The following is a 12,696-nucleotide window of genomic DNA, read 5'->3' as shown; positions in this document are numbered from 1 at the left end:
GGGGGGGGGAGTTATTGTCTATCATTGGCCTCTATGGTAGAACCCGTCGGGGAGGCCTGAGAGGCGGTGGTTTACCCTGTGGCGGATGTCAGCGGTTCGAGTCCGCTTATCTCCAGCCCGTGAACTTAGCGGATACTATTATAGCGATAGCACCGAATTTTGCCAATTCAGCAGTTCGATCTATGATTTCACATTCATGGACGTTGATAAGATCCTTCCATTTAGTAGCACCTTAGGATGGCATAGCCTTAACGTTAATGGCGAGGTTCAAAAGAGGAAAGGCTTGCGGTGGATACCTAGGCACCCAGAGACGAGGAAGGGCGTAGCAAGCGACGAAACGCTTCGGGGAGTTGAAAATAAGCATAGATCCGGAGATTCCCAAATAGGTCAACCTTTTAAACTGCCTGTGGAATCCATGAGCAGGCAAGATGCGGGATAGTGTCCCTCAGGAGCAGTTTGAAATGCAAGCGTCTTGCATAGATGTTTGATCATAATATACTAGAATCACCTGTCCTAGTAATGCGCTAGCAGTGTGGAAGAAGTGCACAACATGCCTGCAAACATTTTATGAAGAACTGATGGGGCTCATCTCCCTCTCCTGCTCAATGCAGACTACTCTGAATCTGTCAGAAGCACTATGAGATGCATTGAACAAGTAGTGTTACTGTACGTGGTGCTCTCAGCTTCATGGCATTTATATTCCTTATGCATTTGTGTGAGTCATTATGATTCTGGTTGGAGGAATTCAAACAAGCATTAAGTTTGAAATGGTTACATCGTAGATGAAAGCACTGGAAAAGCTTATCAACGGAACCGAGATTGATCTATCGGAATTGGAGACTAGAGCAGACCAACCAAAGATTCTGAAGGTTTATTTAGCTGAACTTGACACTAGCTATATGACTCTTGAGTATCATAATTATTTTATTTTCCCTTTTCCTTGACCGAATTTCCTTTTTCCCTACTGGCAGCAATACAAAATAACTTCACAGGAACTATCAATATCTACATTGCCAGAGGCAATCGTTTGCAGGATTGCTGCTCGAGATGCCCTCTGAGGTCTTAAACGATGGTCGGGGCATTTTCTAGCTGTGTATGTTGAACTCTTGGGAAGAACACTGCATATGTTGTGCACTTGCGCCTCCAGTTGATGGTCAAGCTCGCGGCAGGATGTTTCAAGCCTGAATTTAGGAATTGCATTACGATAGGCATGTAGTGTTGGATGCTGTAGCAACAATTGAATATTTGTATGGTCACAGACTTAAGATTTTAGGCAGGTCACCTGCACAGAGATATTGCGATGTTGATTCAGAAGAGTTGTTTCAGTGGTAGGGCCGGCAATCAGATAGGGCAAGGCACTATTGGTTGGACCAGTTGTTCCGCCGTAGGGTTTGGATAAACCCTGCCGCCACTATTGGTTGGACCAGTTCGCCACCGGCTGTTGTGTGGATACCTCGGTGGTATAAGTGTATGTTAGGATGAATCGTTTGTGGGATTGATCAAGGAGTCGTACGGCGACTGAGGGAGGTGTACGACTACAGCTGCATCGTTGAGCGGCATCAATTCAACTTCCTCTTCGGGTCGGCGCATTGTCTGTTAGGTAATCCTATATTCCTGCGATCTCCTTCCTGCAACATGTTCGTGGGTGTGCAGCGGAAATTTTTGGTCTTCCACGAATGGGTGGGTTTGCGTTAGACATTTGTGTTAGACTATACGTGTACAGCCTGTGTTTATGTCAAGGGTGTACGCGTCGTGTGTGCGTGCGTGGGTAGCGCACGATGGTGGTAGTGGCACACGATCTCCCTCTCAGGCGTGGTCTCTGTAACTGTATATATAGCCCGGCCGATGAGCCTAATGGAGTGTGTGTTGATTCCCTAACCATCCTTCTCCTACTTTCTCACTATCATGCATGGCATCAGATGATTCTGACAGGATCAACCCCTTTGCTCCGGTCCCGGATCCTTCTTCCGCTGCTCCTGGCGACGCCTCCGCGACCACATACGCTTCTGCGTCTGCCGTCACCCGGCAACTACGCGCAGTGGCGCCGCCACTTCGACACGGCGATCAGCATGTTCAGTCTCCGCGACCACGTCGATGCCGAGGCCCTGCCGCGCTTCGACGACCTCGAGTGGGCGATGGCGAATCACGCTGTCGTCCACTGGCTCAACACAACCGTCTCCCCCGAGCTCCTGGACGTCGTCATGCAGGAAGAGGACACCGCCCTCACTGTGTGGATGGCGATTGACACTATCTTCCGGGACAACCAGCTCGCTTAGGCCGTCTACATCGACGCCGAGTACCACGCCGTCATGCAGGGCGATATGACCATCATGCAGTACTGCACCAAGCTCAAGACTTACGCCGATCAGCTGCGTGATCTGGGGCAGCCCGTGTCGGAGCCGCAGCAGGTTTTCCACCTCCCAAGCGGGCTTGGACGGCAGTTCCACGGCACCATCCCCACATTACCTCGTGTACGCCGCTCCCCTTATTCCTCCAGGCGCACTCCTTCCTCCTTCTCGAGGAACACCGCACTGATCAGGCCACGCGCATCCAGGGCACGCACACGCTCGTCACCGTGCGTGGCATCGCCGCGCCCTCTCCGGTCGCGCTCCTGCCCCCTCCTTCGCCCGCCATGCCCGATGGCTCTGCCACACGCGGCCATGGGCGCCAGCGTCGCCGTGGACGTGGCTACAACCACAATGGAGGGCCATCTGCCGCCCCCTCACCGCCGCGTCTCCCTGGGCTTCCTGCGCCGGCGCCTGGCGCCAACTCATGGACTGGCCTTGTGCAGGCCTGGCCCGTTCCTTGGCGCGCCCCCGGCTCCGGTGTGCTCGGTCTGCGCCCTGGCACGCCTCCTTAACAGGCCATGTATGCCACTCCCTCCGCGCCGCTGCCTGGCGCCTACGGCTATGGGCCTCCGCCGGGTTACGGCCCCCTGCCATACTATGCTGTGCCTCCCGCTGCCGCGCACCTGTCTGCGCAGCCGCTCGACATGACGTCCCTCCAGGCGGTGCTGCACCGCGCCACGGCTGGCCCCTCCTCGTTAGGCAGCTCCTCTGACTGGTACGGGCGCGACCTCCCACACGTTCAACAACACCGGTACTCTCCACTCCTTTCATCCCTCCTCTCCCTTGCATATCATCGTTGGTAGCGGTGAGCATCTCCCGATTACTCATGTTGATATTGGTTCTCTTATCTCTGGTACCTCACCAATTCAGCTCCGTGACGTGCTTGCCTCTCCCTCTTTAATCAAAAACCTTCTTTCTGTTTGTCAGCTATGTCGTGACAATCCAGTTTCTGTAGAGTTTGACTTGTTTGAATTTTCTGTCAAGGACATCCAAACTAGAACGGGGATCATCCACTGTGATTCCACCGGTGATTTGTGTCGGGTGGGGCCTGTGTCGTCGCTGCTTTCGCGCCCTTTCGCCGGTGTGGCCACTGTCGAGCTACTGCACCAGCGCCTTGGGCACCCGGGGGCGGCGGCCGTTCAGCAGATCGCCTCCCACCTCTGCTTCAGTTTCAGGAAGTCGTCACCGCATCACTGCCGAGCCTGTCGATTAGGCAAACATGGGCGTTTACCCTTTCAGTCTTCAGATAGCTGTATGCATTTTCCCTTTCAGATGCCCCACTTAGATGTATGGACTTCTCCCCTTATGAGCATTTCTGGCAGTTTTACCTTGTGATCCTTGATGACTACAGTCATTATGTACGGACGTTTCCCCTCTGTTCGCACACGAACACGTCACCGTGTACCCTCGGCGTCGAGCGCGATACGCAGGACACGTCGCCAAAGGAGGCTCACCGGAAGCGCGATACGCAAGACAATCCGGCGAGCTCTTTTGAAGACCCGAAACCCCACACGTCCGGGAGGGACCCCGTCTGGGCGCGCGGCGACTATGGGTTGCCCTAGGTCGACCTGATCGCCCCTAGGGCCTCGATGTTCGCCGCCCTGCAACAAGAAGAACAGACGAAGAACGAGGAAGAAGAAGAACTAGGGTTAATGAGAAAAGATAAAAGATAAAAAGTGGTAGATGATTTGTTCGATTGTGTGTTATTCAATCGGCCGTCACCCCTTAGGTTTATAAGAGGCGGCTGGACTTCCCGTGCAAGGAAAGGCTTGGATTCACGTCCAAAACTCTAGTTAAATTCGGATTGGTTTTGTCCGAGCTTTCCAAAACCGTTCGGTTTAAACTGGCTGGAACTTGCGGGGCACGTTTGAGGTGGTAAACGACCACGGATGGAAACGAGCCCAAAAGCAATCTTGACTGTTTCGACGAGATGAACAACTTTCATGTTGAACGTTTTTTGATCAGACGCCATCTTGGGGGAGTTTTCGGCTGTTTTCCGAAGTCTGCAGCAGAAAAATCCGAAACCCGGACAAACATCCCCGGAGTGTCCAGCTATCCTCGGAGAAACTCAAAACCCGGATGATCATTCCCGGAGTGTCCGGCCATCCTGATGCAGCCGCGCATTTATGGCTATAACTTTTGCATACGAACTCCGATTGAGACATTTCTTATATCAAAATCAACCGCTTCGACGAGACGCACAACTTTCATGTTGAAACTTTTTCCATTTGCGGCCACCTTAATTGAGTTTCAAGCCATTCTTTAATCTGATATCAACATGAGCATCTCTGAGCTTGTCATAACTTTTGCATCCGAGCTCTGTTTTGGGCCATCTTCATATCCATCTTGATCTTCTCGAAGAGAGCCATCTCATGGTGACTTTCAATAATATGTTTGAATTAATCTTGACATAGCTTCAAGCTACTCTTTATAATCGTGCCACTTTTGAGCGTCAACACATGCCCCCCTGTTTTTCGGCAAAGCTAGTGTGCCGAAAAATAATTTGTACCGTGTTGGTTCTAAGGACGATGTCAACACTCCATCGGCCATTTATATGCTTAGGGCGATAATTATATATCGGCCATTATCATTTTTGAATGCTTGATGCAAACTTGGGCGAAACCTTCTCAACTTCATTAACAATCCGATGATAATGTTCCATAAACATGTATCTCAATGTCATCCTTCGAACCATATTGTTCACCCTTTTGCTAGGATTTTGTAGATAATCAACAATAAACTTTCTCCAATCCTTACTTTCGCCAGCATAAAAATTTCATTAGTGGCCGAAGCTGTGGACTTCGGTTCGGCCTTACCTATGTTGACAAGACGAAGCATCGGCTATTGAGAGAAATGCAATACATTGATTAAAATAGTAGCCGAATGCTTGCTGTGCCAACTCTTTCAAATTGTCATGTCTAGATATATGAACAATTTTAAAGCAACCCAAAGTAAATCTTGCATCTAGTCATACCAAAAGATAAACTATAAGTGATTCGTCAAAACATTGATAACCCTTGGATATTTGTTGTACTACTAATAATGAATCACCGGAAGCCTCAATATGTATAGCACCTATAGCAAGGCAAAGCTCCAATCCGAATAACAATGCATATTCGTCTTTGATCATTGTGCAAAAATATCTTAAGCGACATGAGGCTTCACAAACTAGCTCCATATGGAGATAAATAAACAACACCAACACTTTGCCCATTGCTACAAATTAAACCATCAAAATATAATCTCCATAGTACTAGAGAGACAAAGCTAATATCACTTAACATGTACCTTGTCTCGGTTCCAATTGAACTAAGGACGATGTTAGAATTCCACACCGGCCATGATCAGATAGTTTCTTAGGACGATAGTTACGTATCGGCCATTACCATGAGGTTCATGTAGAATTCATCCATTAAAACATGTATAGCCGAAATAAACAAATAAAATAGCAATACAATACTTCGGCCCCTTTGTCTTAGCAACAAAAATGTAATTAACCAAATGTATAGTGATTTGGTAATACTCTGTCATCATATAGAAAATTATGTTGCATCCATGGATCAAAATAAGTCCATGGAGGGTAACTGATCATACCTGTGGATGAATTCCATGGCAAAGGCATCAATGGCATTGTTGAAGAAAATGGATGATGTGCTAACCGAAGATTTTGATGTTGTGATGCACACCTTCGACTTAATTGTTTGTTGCTTCCATCCTTCTCTTTCTTCACTTTTATTGTACTTGTTGCAATTGAAGCATGCACATCGTTTTTGTTTTGATTGATACTCTTGGGAACCCATGCCATGTTCCTATTTCTCAGCTCTTGTGCACTAAGATTTTGTAATTCCTTCTTTTGCCAATACGATAAGCCGAGTGGGCATCTCGGCTGTGATTCTATTTTGACCAATGGAAATTCTTTTTTGACCTTGTGCACTCTCAACTTCTTTTCTTCAGATTTGGCACTTTGACTCTTAACAATTGATTGCTTCATCTCATTGCCTGTAATAGCCAATGTCGATACTTTCATTGGCTCTTTTTCATTTGAGATTAAATCTGAAGTAGCACTCTTACGACCATCTCTTTTAACGCGGTAAACTTGTTTGACTACCTCTTTCTTCTTCCTTGAGCTCCGGACCGATTCCTTATGATTGAAACGGTATTTAATATGTGATTGTTCAAATGTTGTTTTTCTCGGAGCTGCATAATATTGGTGAGATGGTATAAAATAAGATGGAGAATGTGCCCTTGTATCATACATGTCCCATGATAGATATGGATCTACATGAGCATAGGGAGGCATCCACGGCATTGGCATTGGCGGCCCAAAATAAGGATATGAATATGTTGCATACAAATTCTCACTTTGCCAATAACGATCCTTATATTTGCGCCTTGGGGGTGATCTTGGTTTCTTTGCATGATTCGGACGATAAGTATTCTTCTCTTCACTCTTCTTTTGATATTTATCCAATAGTTCAGCGAAGGTGATCTTTGATCTCTTACACTTGCGCTTATTTCGGCCTTTGTTTTCTTTTTGTTTTCTTTCATCGATCATTAGATTTGCTTGCTGCCCCCCAGTCCTTGGCATCTCCATTGTAGCTTCGATGGAATTCTCGCACTCAAGATTATGTTCATTATGCTCTTCAACAACTTCTTTATTTGAAAGCTTAATCCCATCACCTGCAGTTTTTACCTTCTCTTTCAATGGATCAGCTTGAAGCAGCCGATGCAAAAACTTTCTGCCATCGAGACAAATCGGAATAGACTGGTCATCTTTTGGTGTCTCAACAAATTTCAATCATCCTTTATCAATGGCCGATTTAACTATTTGACGAAACATATTGCAATCCTCAAAACTATGCTTGAACGAATCATGCAACTTACAATACATTTGTCCTTGGACTGATGGCTTGACATGGTGATCAAGAATTCTTATGTAATTATTTTTTAGCAACAAATCAAATATTTGATCACACATGCTTGAATCGAAGGTATACCTTTTGTTTTCTAGCCGATCTTTTTGTGAGAACGGCTTTGGAGTTAAGCAAACGAATGGTTCAGATTTGGCATCCTCCCATTCGACTATGAATTCTCTTTCGCATTCATTTTCCGATGTCCTTAAATAAGAAACTATACTAGCATCGGTTTTCCCAAAAGATTTTAACCTTGGTTTTAAATTTCTGAAACGAGGATATTTATAACATACATGTCTCAGTTGAGACTAAGTGCAAGCCAAGTACAAAATAAGCAAAGCTACCCAACTAGATATGAAATTTAGACAGAGAAACACGGAAAGCTTTGGCTGTAACAATAAGTCATTATCGGTCTTTATAAATGGCGCAATGGGTTGACCGATATGTTCCGTAACAATTTTATTGCTAACAAGTAAATTACCCTTCTTCACTGATCTTTCAAAATTACTTATGAGGATTTTTCTAATAGATGCATCAACAATAAAGTTCTGACCAAATCTAAAAATAGGTAAATTACTCGCTATGCATACCTCTTAAAATATGTTGGGAGAGCATGATGGTGGTGCCACTTGAAGAACATCTTGCTCCGTCTTTGGATGGCTCCCCAACACCTTGTCATCATCTTTTTCTTGATTCCGTGCATCATTGCTTTGAAGATCCATGTCAGCCGAACTTTGTTCGGCTACATGTTCTTGTCCTTGAGGCTTGTCAATGGCAGGGAACTCATAGGGCAGGAAGTAGGTTCCATTAACTTCAGAAAAATCAAGCATGGTTGTTTTGCTATGCTTGCCATGCCCTTTCTCAATAATGCTTGCCTCTTTGGATTTGATGGATTCGAAATATATACTACTTGATTCGGCTTTTTCAACCGAAGCACTTTCATGTTCCGAATCATCCTTCTTTTCATTGATACTACCAATTGGCAATGCTTCTTTTATCTGAGCCAATTCCTTTTCTATTTTTTTCTGACGGCGAGCGGCAAAATTAGCTTTAAGCTTTTTCTCAATTTCAGCCCACTCTGGATATGACTGCCCCCCAATGCTTTTAGATTCTTTCGGCAATGATAGACGGGTGTTGCCGAAAATTTGCAATTGTGTAGGGGGTGTATAATATGATGTAGTACTAGGTGAAGGCATATGCATTGTTGTAAGACCATACTTTTGCTCGCCAATTTTATCAATTGGCAAAGATTCATCTTCTTGCAAAACTCTAGCTTTTATTGCGGCATAATCAGGAAATAGCCCCTTTTCATGTTGTTCAAGGCAAAGAGCACTAATCCTCTTATTTTGGGCTAAACTCTTCAATGCATCCACCACTACCTCATCTCGTACAATATTGAGCACAACCGCTCCTGTAAAATTTATATTCATTCGGCTATAACCAAGAAGGTATGAAGCCGAATTATGAGCATCTACAGTTGTGTATGGTGCCGAAGAATTACTAACATGAGATGTAGCATATGACGGCTGAGAGTAACTGGCCAAATAGCCACTAGTAGCATGGCCAATTCTCTCATTCATCGGCATGGTTCGATTACTATATTGCACATTAGTTGCCGATGAATAAAAGGGTGAAACACTTTCTTGCATGGCATTTGAAATTCTAACTTGGGGTGTTTCAAATTGATTAATCGAACTCATCATGTTGCTCATCGGCATATGAATTTGCTGGGTTGCCGATGCATGTAAGTTGGGATACATATGGTGCATGTTACTAATATCATAAGAAGTTAAAGTATATAAATTACTTTGAATCGGCCCTTGCACGTAGTTAGTTGTATGATTGAAAAAACTAGGGTTGGCCGATAGAGTATACTCATTGAACGATCTAGTAACACAATATGAATTATTTGCATCTACATAAAGGGATTAGGTATTCATATTACCTTTGTAGAATGCAAACCCTAGATGACGATCTCTTCGTAGCAAGAACGGGCCGGAGACCGTTCGAAGCTTCATCCATAGCGGAGTCGCCAAAAAGTGTGTTTGCACATGAACATGTCACCGTGTACCCTCGGCGTCGAGCGTGATATGTAGGACACGTCGCCGAAGGAGGCTCACCGGAAGCGCGATACGCAAGACAATCAGGTGAGCTCTTTTGAAGACCCGAAACCCCACACGCCCGGGAGGGACCCCGCCTGGGCGCGCGGCGACTATGGGTTGCCCTAGGTCGACCTGATCGCCCCTAGGGCCTCGATGTTCGCCGCCCTGCAACAAGAAGAACAGACGAAGAACGAGGAAGAAGAAGAACTTTGGTTAATAAGAAAAGATAAAAGATAAAAAGTGGTAGATGATTTGTTCGATTGTGTGTTGTTCAATCAGCCGTCACCCCCTAGGTATATAAGAGGCGGCTGGACTTCCCGTGCAAGGAAAGGCTTGGATTCACGTCCAAAACTCTAGTCAAATTCGGATTGGTTTTGTCCGAGCTTTCCAAAACTGTTCGGTTTAAACTGGCTGGACCTTGTGGGCCACGTTTGCGGTAGTAAACGACCACGGATGGAAACGAGCCCAAAAGCAATCTTGACGGTTTCGACGAGGCGAACAACTTTGATGTTGAACGTGTTTTGATCAGAGGCCATCTTGGGGGAGTTTTCGGCTGTTTTCCGAAGTCTGCGGCAGAAAAATCCGAAACCCGGACAAACATCCCCGGAGTGTCCGGCCATCCTCGGAAAAACTCAAAACCCGGATGATCATTCCCGGAGTGTCCGGCCATCCTGATGCAGCCGCGCATTTTTGGCTATAACTTTTGCATACGAACTCTGATTGAGACGTTTCTTATATCAAAATCAACGGCTTCGACGAGACGCACAACTTTCATGTTGAAACTTTTTCCTTTTGGGGCCGTCTTAGTTGAGTTACAAGCCATTCTTTAATCTGATATTAACATGAGCATCTCTGAGCTTGTCATAACTTTTGCATCCGAGCTCTGTTTTAGGCCATCTTCATATCCATCTTGATCTTCTCGAAGAGAGCCATCCCATGGTGACTTTCAGTAATATGTTTGAATTAATCTTGACATAGCTTCAAGCTACTCTTTATAATCGTGCCACTTTTGAGCGTCAACACCCTCAAAAACAAATCTGATGTACTTCCCTCTCCCATATTGCGTGAATTTTATGCCTATGTCTGCACACAGTTTCTGCTTCCTGTCTTTTCGCTTCAGACGGACAACGACCGCGAGTTCGACAATGCTTCAGTGCGCTCTCTCTTCTCTGCTCATGGCTCTGTTCTTCGTCTCTTCTGTCCTTATACTAGCTAGCAGAACGAGAAGGCGGAACGCATCCTGCATACCCTCAACGACAGCGTTCGCGCCCTTCTGCTTCACGGGTCCATGCCACCGCTATTCTGGGCTGAAGCTCTGAACACCGCCACCTACCTGCTGAATCGGCGTCCCTGCCACGCCAGTGCACCTCGCTCACCGTACAAACTCCTGCTTGGCGTCGACCCTGTGCGTGTTTGGCTGCCTCTGCTACCCCAACACCGCCTCCACATCTCGCCACAAGCTCAATGCCCGCTCTGTTGCGTGCGTCTTCCTCGGCTATCCATCTGACCACCGCGGGTATCGGTGCTTCGATCCCGTCTCGCGGCGCGTCTTGACCTCGCGTCATGTCCTCTTCCACGAGCATGACTTCCCCTTCGCTTGCTCCACCGCCCCCGCCGCCGCGCTGCCTCCGCCGCCAGCGCCGTCTGCTGCGCCACTGTTCCTGCAGGTACCAGCTCCGCGCTCCGTCGTCGTGCCCTCTTTCGTGCCTCAGAGCGGTTCAACTGGGACCTCCCGAACGTCATCTAGCGGCTCCACGTCCACGCGTTCCACTACCCGTTCTCCCATTTCAAATGGGGGTGTTGGATCCACGATCGACGGCTCTGGCTCATGCACGCCATCTACTACTTCAAACTCCATCGCTTCCTCGTCCTCAGGCGCCCGCGGTGCTTCCTCGCCACCTGCTCCTCTTGCTGCTCTCCATCCGTCGGCCATGGCCTCTCCACGCGCCGGATGGTCACGCACTCACGTGTGCGCAGACTGGGGTCTTACGGTCCAAGCCGCGCTACAACGACGCCGCCACTTGCTCGACCAACACGTCGATATCTCCGCTCCCCAACTTTGTTCGTGTCGCCTTGCGTGACCCGAACTGGTTAGCGGCGATGCGCGAAGAGTTCGCCGCCCTCATCAGCAACTGCACCTGGGAACTGGTACCACGCCCCCGACGCCAATCTAATCACTAGCAAATGGGTGTTCAAGCACAAGATGCACGCTGACGGTACCCTCGAGCGCTACAAGGCTAGGTGGGTCGTGCGTGGGTTCCGGCAGCGCGCCGGGGTCGACTACGGCGAGACCTTCTTCCCCGTGGTGAAGCCGGCGACCATCCGCACGGTTCTCATCGTCGCCGCCTCCCGCCACTGGCCCATGCATCAACTCAATGTGAATAACGCCTTCCTGCACGACACTCTTGAGGAGGAGGTGTACTGGCACCAGCCCGTCGACTTCATCAACGACACCAAGCCCGAGCGAACCTGTCGCTTGGCCAAGTCCCTCTGCAGCTTCAAGCAGGCGCCACACGCCTGGTTTCTGCGCTTCCCAGCTTCCTCAAGACGCTCGGCTTCGCTGGGACTTTGCCAAGTCTCTGTTCGTCTACACACACGGCACCGAGACGACGATTCTCCTGCTGTATGTGGACGACATCATTGTCGCCACATCTACTACCACACTTCTACAACGCATCGTCCACCGTCTCACTGGCGAGTTCGCCATGAAGGACCTCGGCCCGCTCCATTTCTTCCTTGGCATTCATGTCTAGCGCACTCCTGCCGGATTCTTCCTCTGCCAACAATAGTACATCGAGGATGTGCTCGATCGTGCGGGCATGGACACTTGCAAACCTTCATCGACCCCGATTGACACGAAGGGCAAGCTCCCGCAGGCTGACGGCCCGCGCGTCGATGACCCCTCCGCCTATCGTAGCATTGCCAGGGCACTGCAATACCTCACCATCACTCGGCCCGAGCTGGCCTACGCAGTACATCAGATCTGCTTGCACATGCACGACCCGCGGGCCTACCATCAGAACTTGGTCAAGCGTGTGCTTCGCTATGTTCACGGCACGCCTTCCCTCGGCCTACACCTTCGCGCCTCGTCAACCTTGGATCTCCGTGCCTTCACCGATGCCGACTGGGCGGGTGCCCTGACACCAGGCGCTCGATGCCCGGCTTCTGCATCTACCTCAGCAACGCCCTCGTCTCCTGGTCCTCAAAGCGACAAGCCGTCGTCTCATGCTCCAGCGATGAGGCGGAGTACCGCGGCATTGCAAACGCTGTGGCTGAGTGCGTCTAGCTACACCAACTCCTCGGCGAGCTCCATGCTCCCATGACTAAGGCCAC

This window comes from Triticum dicoccoides, chromosome 3B (genome assembly GCF_002162155.2).
Source record: "Triticum dicoccoides isolate Atlit2015 ecotype Zavitan chromosome 3B, WEW_v2.0, whole genome shotgun sequence".
In the NCBI taxonomy this organism is placed as follows: domain Eukaryota; kingdom Viridiplantae; phylum Streptophyta; class Magnoliopsida; order Poales; family Poaceae; genus Triticum; species Triticum dicoccoides.
This window is presented reverse-complemented; position numbering follows the sequence as displayed.